We start from the raw sequence: 11,614 nt of genomic DNA, 5'->3' as shown, positions 1-11,614 counted from the left end.
CCCGTGATTTTGTCGATATCGCGAATATAAGACAACCCCCAAATTTTCAGCCTATTTTTAGGACAAAAAAACTTGTCTTATATTCGGGTATATACGGTAATTATAAATTCAATTGTCATAATATTTAACAATATTACTGTTTGTTGTTGTATTTTTTCAAAATCTTTATTAATAGTTTTACATTTCACTCTATTTAAAGAGTGACACTTCAAAGGCATGCATGGAAATGTTGAAAAAGAACAAAGTCGTTTTGTAATCATTCAAGTTATGTTTTTAATAATGTGAGTTTCCAGCACATCATTTCATCTGTTGGTCCTTCACGCTGCTCCTCTTCATCAGGCATCATCATCATCCTCTGTGAGTGAGTGTATGGACACACTAAACTCTGCTCTGGTCTCCTCAACAGAGAGAGGCAAATCCACTGAGTCATCGTCCATTTCCGTGTAACCACTCGCTGTAACATTTTTTAAAAGTTGAATATTACATGGTGTATTATCTTCATTCAGAAACAAATGATACAAAACTATTTTTGACCATTAAATTAAGAAATAAAACATACCCCCACAAGCAAAGACAGCTAGTCAGCATCTTCCAGACAGCTGCTAGACAGAAGACGGATGCAGCTCCTGTAAAGTAACAGCGACATCTGGCGGCTGAAGATTTCAACTTCAAGTGATTTTGAAAAAAAGAATGAAATCCTCTTTTGTGATAATCCTTTTTAATAAGTGGTCACAGAAACGATTCAATTCAAGAAAATGTATATTTCCAGGTTATCGTTTTGTCTCTTCACCCTTCAAGCTGCAAGGCCCGACATTATTCATTATTATTAAATACGCGATAAACATTCGTATTTATAAACAGTTGTAGAAATTCGTGTTTTAAAGGGTTCTGGGTTCTCCGCCCTCGAATTTTCCGTCAATATGATATATGATATATGATTTAAAACCAAAAAAAAAAAAAAAAAAAAAAAAAAAAAAAGATTACAAAACCCAATGGCAAACAATTTAGGCTAAGAGAAACTAATGTTTAATCTGCAGGAATGTCCCACCGTCTCTCGTCAGTGCGGGATTCGGGAAGTGCGGCTGAAACTAAAAGGACGTTAAAAAAAAATAACTTTCTGAGGTTAAACACTAAATATTTTGAAGATGGACCATCGCCTTCAACTCAACCTTGCCAAGACAGAACTGCTTGTGATTCCAGCAAACCATCTTCTCATCACAATTTCACCATCAAGTTAGGCACATCAACCATAACTCCTTCAAAAACAGCTAGAAGCCTTGGAGTCATGATTGATGATCAGCTTGACTTTCTCAGATCACATTGCTAAAACTGTCTGATCCTGCAGATTTGCTTTATTCAACATCAAGAAGATCAGGTTATTTCTGAACATGCTGCACAACTCCTTGCTCAAGCTCTTGTTCTGTCCAGGCTGGACTATTACAATGCTCTCTCTGCAGGTCTTCCAGCCAATTCTATCAAACCTTTACAATTAATTCAGAACGCGACAGCCAGATTCATTTTTAATGAGCCAAAAAGAATACACACCTCTGTTTATCAATTTTCACTGGCTTCCAATAGCTGCTCGCATAAAATTCAAGGCATTGATGTTTGCCTACAAAACTACCACTGGCTCTGCACCCATTTACCTAAATTCATTACTTCAGACTTATGTGCCTCTAGAAGCTTGCGTTCTGCAAGTGAACGTCGTTTGATTGTTCATCCCAAAGAAGCACAAAGTCACTTTTACGGACTTTTAAATTAAATGTTCCTTTCTGGTGGAATGACCTTCCCAACTCAATCCGAGCAGCTGAGTCCTTAGCCATCTTCAAGAATCGGCTTAAAACACATCTCTTCCATCTTTATTTGACCCTCTAACTTTAGCACTCACTATTCTAATTCTATTCTTAAAAAAATCTAACTACCTTTCTAATCTTTTTGTATTCTGTTTTCTTTTCATTTATTATGCAATTGTGTGTGTGTGTGTGTGTGTGTGTGTGTGTGTGTGCTTTGGATAAAAGCATCTGCTACATGCATTAATTTAATATATTTTTAATATTTTTTTTGGCAAGAGTTACAAGCCAATTAGCTTAACTTTATTGTCCATTCTGCTTGTCAAAGAGTGGAAATGTGTTTTTTACTGACAAGAATACATTCACATTAATACCAACACATCACATAATATATATTTTTTTACATATTAACATTTTATATAATTTTTAATAAATAAAATATATTAAATAGTTTAATGACTCACTTGCATTGGAGTTCTGCATTTTCAGTGTGACTCTGCAAAGTGTGAGGTGAATGCTGACATCCACTATAGCCTGCATGCATGGTCTACAGACCACACAGACTCTTGGAGAGTATAGGGTACTTTTTAACCACTGACATCAACTTGTGGTATAGAACCAGGAAGTGGAAGTCTAGAAATGCTTTAATAGTGACAGATAGTTTCCATGATCTACAGGGAGTTTCATATCTCCATCTTGATGTGGCATGGGAAAGAGAGTTTGCATGCAGATGGACGTGTCCGTGTTTAATAAACTATATTTCTAAAATGTCATGTACTGTTGCTTAATTCGTCTTTTTAGTGAAAGGTGTCAATGTGTTGGAGATTGCCCCTTTGAATACTTGGTTTGGTTAATATTGAACCAAATATCGTCTGATGCCAGTTAGTGACGGTCGTTCTTAAACGATTCGGTCATTTTAAACAAATCTTTAATGTGACTCGGGAAGAACGAGTCGTCTCGGGGAGTTATTCGTTCAGTCGCCCATGCCCAAAATTCTAAAGTTTTTGTACAGGAATTAGTCAGGGGGGCAGGGTTTCATATTTTTTTGAAGCACGTGCTCCCGAACTGATTCAAATGATTCGCGATCCCCAAACTGACTCAAATGATTCGCGAACCCGCTTTGAACTCCCGAACTGACTCAAATGATCCGCGATCCCTAATCTGATTCAAATGATTTGCGATCCCGCTCCGAACTCCCAAACTGACTCAAATGATTCGCGATCCCAAAACTGACTCAAATGAATCGCGAACCCGCTACGAACTCCCGAACTGACTCAAATGATTCGCGATCCCAAAACTGACTCAAATGAATCGCGAACCCGCTACGAACTCCCGAACTGACTCAAATGATTCGCGAACCCGCAACGAACTCCCGAACTGACTCAAATGATTCGCGAACCCGCTACGAACTCCCGAACTGATTCAAATGATTCGATCCCCAAACTGACTCAATTGATTCGCAAATCCGCTACGAACTCCCTAAAATGGCTCAAATTATTTGCAAATCAGCTTTGAAATCCCAAACTGACTAAAATGAATCACGCTCTGAACTCCTGAACTGACTCAAATGATTCACAATCCGAAGTTCCCATTCAAATCAAATGACACCGCCAGCGCTACTATTGGCTTAGTTCTCTAATTTCAGAACATTTACTGCTTCCGTCCAACCATACTCCTAGTGGTAATTTGCAGGTCGTGTCAAAATGTAGTCAATTGTTAAATGTAGTAATTTACTTCCAAATATGATCATTTTGAACTTCTGGTACAATACTTGGACATTTCTAATCTGGCAACACTGTCTGTTGATGTTGGGCCTGGGGAGGGAGAAACATCCTCATCAGGTGTGTAACATTAGGCCTTGTGTCCGGCTGTCCATCAAGCCAAGTTTTTTTGCTAAAAAAAAATTAAGAAAAGGAGCTCTGCGACATATTGCTAGCTAGCAATGTGCAATCAAAAATTATCTGTTTATATCATAGACTGCTGGGGTCACAGTCAGCTGCTGTTTTCTGATTGGTTGGCAGTCCAAATGTCGGCAGATATATTTTAACAAAAATAATTTAAAATGTAAATTATATTTTAACATTTTGAGCATTATTGCACCATATATTGGATTCTTATTTCTGTGCCCCTGAGAGTATGATTTAAAATGTTTAGTGACGTCACAGAACTGACTGCCAGATTCAAACAGCTTTCACGCGTTGGCTTCACTGAGCCAGAGACGGACCGCTCAGCGCTTGTAATATATCACAATTAATATGCAGTGTTTTCAACCACATTATGTTTATTTTAGGTTTCATACATTTAAATATACATAATCACTAGTAAAACAATACATTGGTAGGGGAGAGCAGGGGCTAAGAACCATTTTGTTTTTCAGAAAAACATCATTTTTAAAGATAATGTTGTAGACCAAGATATATTTCTGATGTGGCCAGTAACTCAGAAGTGTGGTCTATCAATACCAGGTGGTATTTTGTAGAAATGTAGAAAGACTTCAGTATAATTTCATTTTGAACATAAGTTGCACATTGTTACTTTTAACCCTGTCGGTTGGGACGAAAGTAACACAACATTATAAGCTAGATTTATTTCTGTTACTCTTGTTATTCTTAAGTATACCTGATTGTGACCTTGTTAATATGTAACTACAAACATATTTTGTCCATCTTTGCAAAAAATTTAATTAAATGTTCATTTTGAATTTAAGTTTCATCAGATGTCTCAAAACCTGACTGTTTTTTTTAATTGTCAATTTCAATGTATTTTTATAAAACACTTTTTTTCAACAGAATTTAAAATATACAATTTTAACTTTTATAGTTATAAAAAATAACTCCCAAACTGACTCAAATGATTCGCGATCCCAAAACTGACTCAAATGAATCGCGAACCCGCTCCGAACTCTTGAACTGACTCAAATGAATCGCGAACCCGCTACGAACTCCCGAACTGATTCAAATGATTCGCGATCCCCAAACTGAGTCAAATGATTCGCGAACCCGCTCCGAACTGACTCAAATGATTCGCGATGGCCAAACTGACTCAAATGATTCGCGATCCCGCTACGAACTCCCGAACTGACTCAACTGATTCGCGATCCCCAAACTGACTCAAATGATTCACGGTCAATACTCCAAACTCCCAAAATGACTCAAATGATTTGCAAACCCGCTTTGAACTCCCAAACTGACTCAAATGAATCACGCTCTGTTCACTCCCATTAAAGCCCATCAAAGTCCCCACTCTGAGCCCATGCCCAGTTGACACCCACATAGCCCAGATAAATCTAATGTGGGGCCCATATGGACATGTTGGCTGGGTAGGCGCCGCCATTGTCTAGCGGACCCCCACCTGCTGTTAGCATTTCATTGACTCCCATTCATTTTGGCGTCACTTTGACAGCGAATAACTTTACATCTCAGGCGTTTAAAGACTCCATTTGTCCACTAATTATTGCTAAAGAAACACGAAAATGTATAAAAGGCTCCATTACCCGGTATCTTACGTTATGTTCCCGTAGAAGCAGTTTTTGTAAAAAAAAATAATGATTGCGGCATAACCAGCGACTCTCTGTCGCACAGAAATTACCGCATGGACAGGAGGAGAAGCTCCAAGGCAATCTTTAACTGACTATGATGCAATCGGGGGGACGTGGAGGCAAAAAGTCAAGGGAGATAATTAATCAGAATGCTTTAAATTTGCTCCTGTTCACGCTCGCCTTCTCTGCAAGATTCGGTGGGTGATTCAGATTTCTCTTCGCACAGCGATTAGAAGACTTACAGATTGCTCACATGACATCTACGTCATCAAGCTCAGTTTGAGTCTGCGCAGTACGCTCGACCCCCAGGAAGTGCTTGCTTCCTCCATTGAATCCAGTGGGGTCGCTGTGTCCATTTCTTTTACTGTCTATGGAATTAGTCTAGTTCATTTCTTTCAGTCAATGCAGTGGGAGCCGGAAAGAGAAATAATTAGTTCATATCTTGAGTCTTTCGGGTCTTCGAGTCACTCCTCACGTGACAGACCCATAAGCTTTGACCATAGACTGGAGTTACCCTGGCAACAAATCTCTGTGTATATTATTATTATTATTATTATTTGTTTTTATGAGTTTAAGTGTACTGCCTTAATGTTTTAATTATTGTACTGCTTCGTAATAATAATAATAATAATAATAATAATTGAGACTGTATTAAAGGCTTTATCCTTTATCCTATCATTCGTTCTTTTGTCACATGACGTGACAGCATTGGATAGATGAATTTACCTATTTTCTGCACTATAAAGATCTTTGAATCCCTTTGATCAGGAGGGAGGTTTGTGAACCGTTTATCTCATGGGAAGGAGCGCCGTACATCAGTTTATGGAAAAACTAGATGCCGCTCAAGTAACCTTTGATTGACCCGACTTGAAGACCCTTAACGCTATTAAGGTAGGAAATAAAAGAGGAGACTGAAAGAAGAGACATCCCTGCAGAATGATGTGCATTGCAAAATTTAAATGTTCGAGCAGGGATAGGAGCATTTTGAACTATCTTATTTTTCAAGGAGAGTAGAAGAGTTGAGAATTATTCAGCCAATTTTCTATTTGGGCAGGGATGCTTGGAATTTGTCTGAATCCAAATAAATTCCTAGGAACTCAATGGATGTTGCAGGGCCCATGGTTTTTTCCTCTGCGATACGAATTCCAAGCTCAGAAAAAATTGTGAGGATGTGCGCGGCTGGGATGGCATTGGGAGACGAGATTATTAAAAAAATCGTCTAACAGGTGGATGAGGTGGGGAATGGCATAGTTGTTCGACAAAATCCAACCGACGGCTTCTGATAGCATGAGGCTGATTAAGTTAAACACACTGCGAAATATTTCCTGATATAATATTTCATGGATCTGGATGGATGGGCATTACTTTGAAAGCAGCTGTAATGTAAATTTTTGCAAGGCAAGCACCCTGACCAGCGATTTTGATCATGTCAATAGCCTGATCTATGTCGTGGTATTTAAGTGTCTGCAATGGGAGCTGGAGGCAACTGAAAAGGAAAAGGGTTATGAACAGGGATCGTTGGGACGGCCAAGCAGCAGTAGGAGGAGGCCGGGGAAGAAGTTGGAAGTCTTGCCGAGGTCGGCGAAGACTGGCCTCTCTGCGTCTTTGTGAGTGTAGGGCTGTTCGGGCTGGTGTGCGGCCGCGTGAAGAAGCCTGGGGTTCAGGTGTGACGTCCGGTGTAGGAGTAATGGTCGTGGGACCGGCGGAATGCGAAGGTGCATCCCTGGTGATGTTAACATCCTCATCAGATGAAGAGCTTGGTTTTTGAGACATGGTAGCAGAGCTGAGAACTGAGAAACTACTAAACTGCTGCAAAACTGTCAATAAATTGAGGTGAGACTGCTGAGTGTTGTATAAACCTGAGTGTGCTCTCCACCTGTGTTAATTATCTGAACGGGCTCCTCACAAACTTTTATAATAAAACCTAATTTAGTGATTATGGTTTGTTATGTGAGTTGAATGACGGTAGTTTTATATTGATAATTACAGTTTTCAGCTAGGTTTTTTTCTTTTGGTTTATAAATACTGTTTTCTGTGTTTTTTTTATATTGACTTGATCTATTCCTGATTTATCATTTAATCGTGATTTTTTTTTTTTTTTTGTGCGTGAGAGATTTCAAACTTTTTTTTTGCTAGATACTGAGGGCTTTTTTTCTCCATGTGTTGGTTGTGGTTTGAATAATGTTTGCTGTGTGCAGTGAGACTTTGTGTGTGAGTGATAAGAGTTTGATAAGAGTTTTCCAGTGTGTGGTTGTATTCCTTGTCCTTTAGACCTCACCCAAAGCTTTTGATTGTTTTATTGTATGTTAATTTTGTAGTAACTGACTGCTGAAAGACCGTATTTCTTCTCTGATAACATAACATTATTTTTATGGCCAGATTCTGTGGTGTGTCTTGCCTGGTATGCTCTGTTTATTGTAATGTGATTTTAGCATTAGACTAATAAAGAACTCTTGTGTATGATTCATGTCTCTGTTCCTTACTAGTGCAACCAACTTGTGTGCCTTAATATAAAGACTTCCTTTTACACTGAAATGCCATGCGTTTGCACTGAAAAGTTCACGCACTTCCACATCACTTGCATATACAGTACAGACCAAAAGTTTGGACACACCTTCTCATTCAAAGAGTTTTCTTTATTTTCATGACTATGAAAATTGTAGATTCACACTGAAGGCATCAAGGGCTATTTGACCAAGAAGGAGAGTGATGGGGTGCTGCACCAGATGACCTGGCCTCCACAGTCACCGGACCTGAACCCAATCCAGATGGTTTAGGGGTGAGCTGGACCGCAGACAGAAGGCAAAAGGGCCAACAAGTGCTAAGCATCTCTCGGGGAACTCCTTCAAGACTTTTGAAGACCATTTCAGGTGACTACCTCTTGAAGCTCATCAAGAGAAAGCCAAGAGTGTGCAAAGCAGTAATCAAAGCAAAAGATGCTACTTTGAAGAACCTACAATATGACAGATTTTCAGTTGTTTCACACTTTTTTGTTATGTATATAATTCCACATGTGTTAATTCATAGTATTGATGCCTTCAGTGTGAATCTACGATTTTCATAGTCATGAAAATAAAGAAAACTCTTTGAATGAGAAGGTGTGACCAAACTTTTGGTCTGTACTGTTATATGTATGCACACAACTAAAACATGTCTTTCTTATCTGAACTTAAAAAATATATATATATGAATAAGTGATTAAAACGGTCTGTCAGTGGACTATTCTCTGCATTAACGCAGCCCAGCTGTGAACATTATGACTCTTGGTCTTCAAATCTGTCTCTTCCACAGACACATTCACAAAAAAAACTTTTTATACAGTCTATGCAAAAAACACACACACACAAAACATGCTGGTGTTGAATAAGCTGCAGGAGGCTACTTGCATATTCGTATATTCTCTCATTATTCTGCCCAAAAACACTGTCATGAATAAAGAATGGTATCAAAACATCCTGCGTCCTATTTCTTCCAATGATCTATTTGGTGATGATCCGAGCATTTTCCAGCATGATGGAGCGCCATGTCACAAAGTGAAAGTGACGTGACATACAGCCAAGAATGGTGAGACACAGAATTCATGCTCTGCATTTAACCCATCCAAAGTGCACACACACACACACACACACACACACACACCTGGAGCAGTGTGCAACCATTTATGCTGCGACACCCAGAAATCAGTTGGGGGTTAGTGGTATTGACAGCCCGAGACTCAAACCCAAAACCTAAGAGTTAGGAGTCAAACTCTCTAGCCACTAGGCCACAACTTCTCAAAAGCAGGACTGATATAGTGATATAGAAGTGGCTCAGAGATCATAACACTGAAATTTTGGATCCCATAGAGAACCTGGGGTCAGTCCTCAAAAGGCGAATGAAGAACAAGGGTCAACACTGTAAATATTCACTCATTATGTATTTTTTGCCAATAAAAGCCTTTGAAACTTCTGATATGCTCATCATTGTTTTTCAGTATACCATAGAAACGTGAAAGAAAAAAAATCTACAAATACTGAAGCAGCAAACTTTGCAAAACACAATTTATGTCACTGCCAAAACCTTTGGCCATGATGGCCTGAACTGAGGATCATTAGGCTTTCAATGGCACTTAATACAATCAGTGACTACAATTGTCAAATTACATAAATGAATTTCTCACTTGATTTTAACCACAATTCACTGGTTAGGAAATATGCAAGAATTGATAAAGTAACTCATGGGATAGCTGTTCCCTATGCTTTCTTCAATGCTTAAGTTGTGTCAGTGAACATGAAAACTTTTTTCAGGAAGAAGCATCAATACATAGATGGCTTCATACAGATCATAAAAAAATGTAATTGCACAAGGGTTCAAATCCAAACTCTGATCAGACCAAATCATGAGACGGAAACTTGTTCTCAAGCTACTTCACATTCTGAAAAACAACATCTGATCGTTCCTCTTTTGAAAACAACTGTTCCATTCTGTAATATTCACTCATACTCATACTTTCCACAGCTCCCTACATCATGACACATCTTCCTCCATGCTTCAGATGTGCTACAGATGCATTTATTATTGCATTTCTCACCAGATATCTGCAGCATCACCATTGAGTCATAACTCCACACAAATCGTAATGATGTTTTTCATTTGTAGTACATTTGATTTATTTCTTTTTTTATCATTATTACCAGGAGTTTATGGTTATGAAGACCATTAAAAGCTTACCGTTAAGCCATTTTGGACTTTTGGACAATTTTTGCCTAAGGACTACGGTAGAAATATATATTTTTAAAAAGTACTTTTAATTAAGCTTTATAAAACACTTTGTCCGTGCATATTATGTGTGTGTTCGGAAATTGCATCTGGAGTGTTTGCTCTTATACTTTAAACTACATACACATTTTTTAACAGTAAAAAGGCTTTTAGAAAGTGTTGCTTGTGATGTTCCTCATTTGTAAATTACTTTGGATAAATGTTGTCTGCTAAATGATTAAATGTAATAGTTGTCAAAGCTAACTGAATGCAATCTTGTTGCTATGTCAGATTATGATTTATAATGCCAGAAATTTGATTAAGAAAGACATTTCAGATCACTCATACAAATGAAATTAAAGCATTAAATAAACACAGAAGTATCAAGGCAGTTTCATGTCAGAATTATTTTTTTTGGGCTTCACTTAAGTCAGTTAAAACATTTTTTTCATTCTTCATTCTTGTATCTCAGAAGAAAAGAAGGCATGCATAGAGCAACTAAATATGATGCATATTTAATGCATTTTCACATTGTTTCAAATCTATGGTAGATGGGATGAGGTGAAGATGATGCACAGATGAATAACGGGAACGTTTTTACAAATTATGAAAAAAACTGACGGATTACAACTAGATCAAGAGAGTGGATCATTGACCATCGGGAATATTAGTATCAGTTTATGAAGTATTACTCAGTATCAGATTACACGTCTCTGAGAGGAAGATCACAGTCGATGTATACTGCTACCAAACAGTAAATAATGCGTTAATATTATCTGCTGAATGGCAAGTGCTAGGCTCAGACAAAAAGGTACAAATGTTGTCACTGAGCCGGTACCTTTGAAAGGATACATCTTTTTACCTTATTTATCCCTAAAGGAGCATATACATACCTTAAAGGTACAATTTATTTTGCCTACATTTGCATAATTGTATCTTTTAAAAACTTACATATGCCGCCAGTGACAGCTTTTGTACCTTTTTTATTGATCTTTTTTAGAGTGTAGTATAAGCAGAATTAATCCACAGCAAAGTGTGGATTTTACATGATTGCATACATCATAAGTTTCCATCAGCATCATATTAGAACTATAAATACTGTTGTAGACAAAAAATATATCACTTAATTAATAAATATCTGTTTGATTGTATGGTTTCTGCAAAATGTGGCTTTTAAAAGATGTACACCTTTTTTCCTGTCCTAAAGCTCCCTTAGAAAAAAGAAGTTTATTCAAGTGTGCTATTAGTACACTTCTTTAAAACTAAAAATAGGAAAGTATGCTTTTAGTTTACTTTTTATGTACTTCTCAGAAATGGGTCTTATGTACTCCTCAGAAAGAATTTCTGATTATGATGAAGATCATTAAAGGCTTACCATTTGGGCATTTTGGACTTGGCCCAATTTTTGCCTAGGACTAAGGTAGAAGTATATATATAAAAACACTTAAGTACTTTCAATTAACCTTTACAAAACACATACTTTGTCCGAGCATATGATGTGTGTGTTTGGAAATTGCATCTGGAGTGTTTGCTCATATACTTTAAACAA

The sequence above is a fragment of the Carassius gibelio genome, chromosome B23 (assembly GCF_023724105.1).
Source record: "Carassius gibelio isolate Cgi1373 ecotype wild population from Czech Republic chromosome B23, carGib1.2-hapl.c, whole genome shotgun sequence".
In the NCBI taxonomy this organism is placed as follows: Eukaryota; Metazoa; Chordata; class Actinopteri; order Cypriniformes; family Cyprinidae; genus Carassius; species Carassius gibelio.
Note: the sequence above shows the minus strand (reverse complement) of the source record.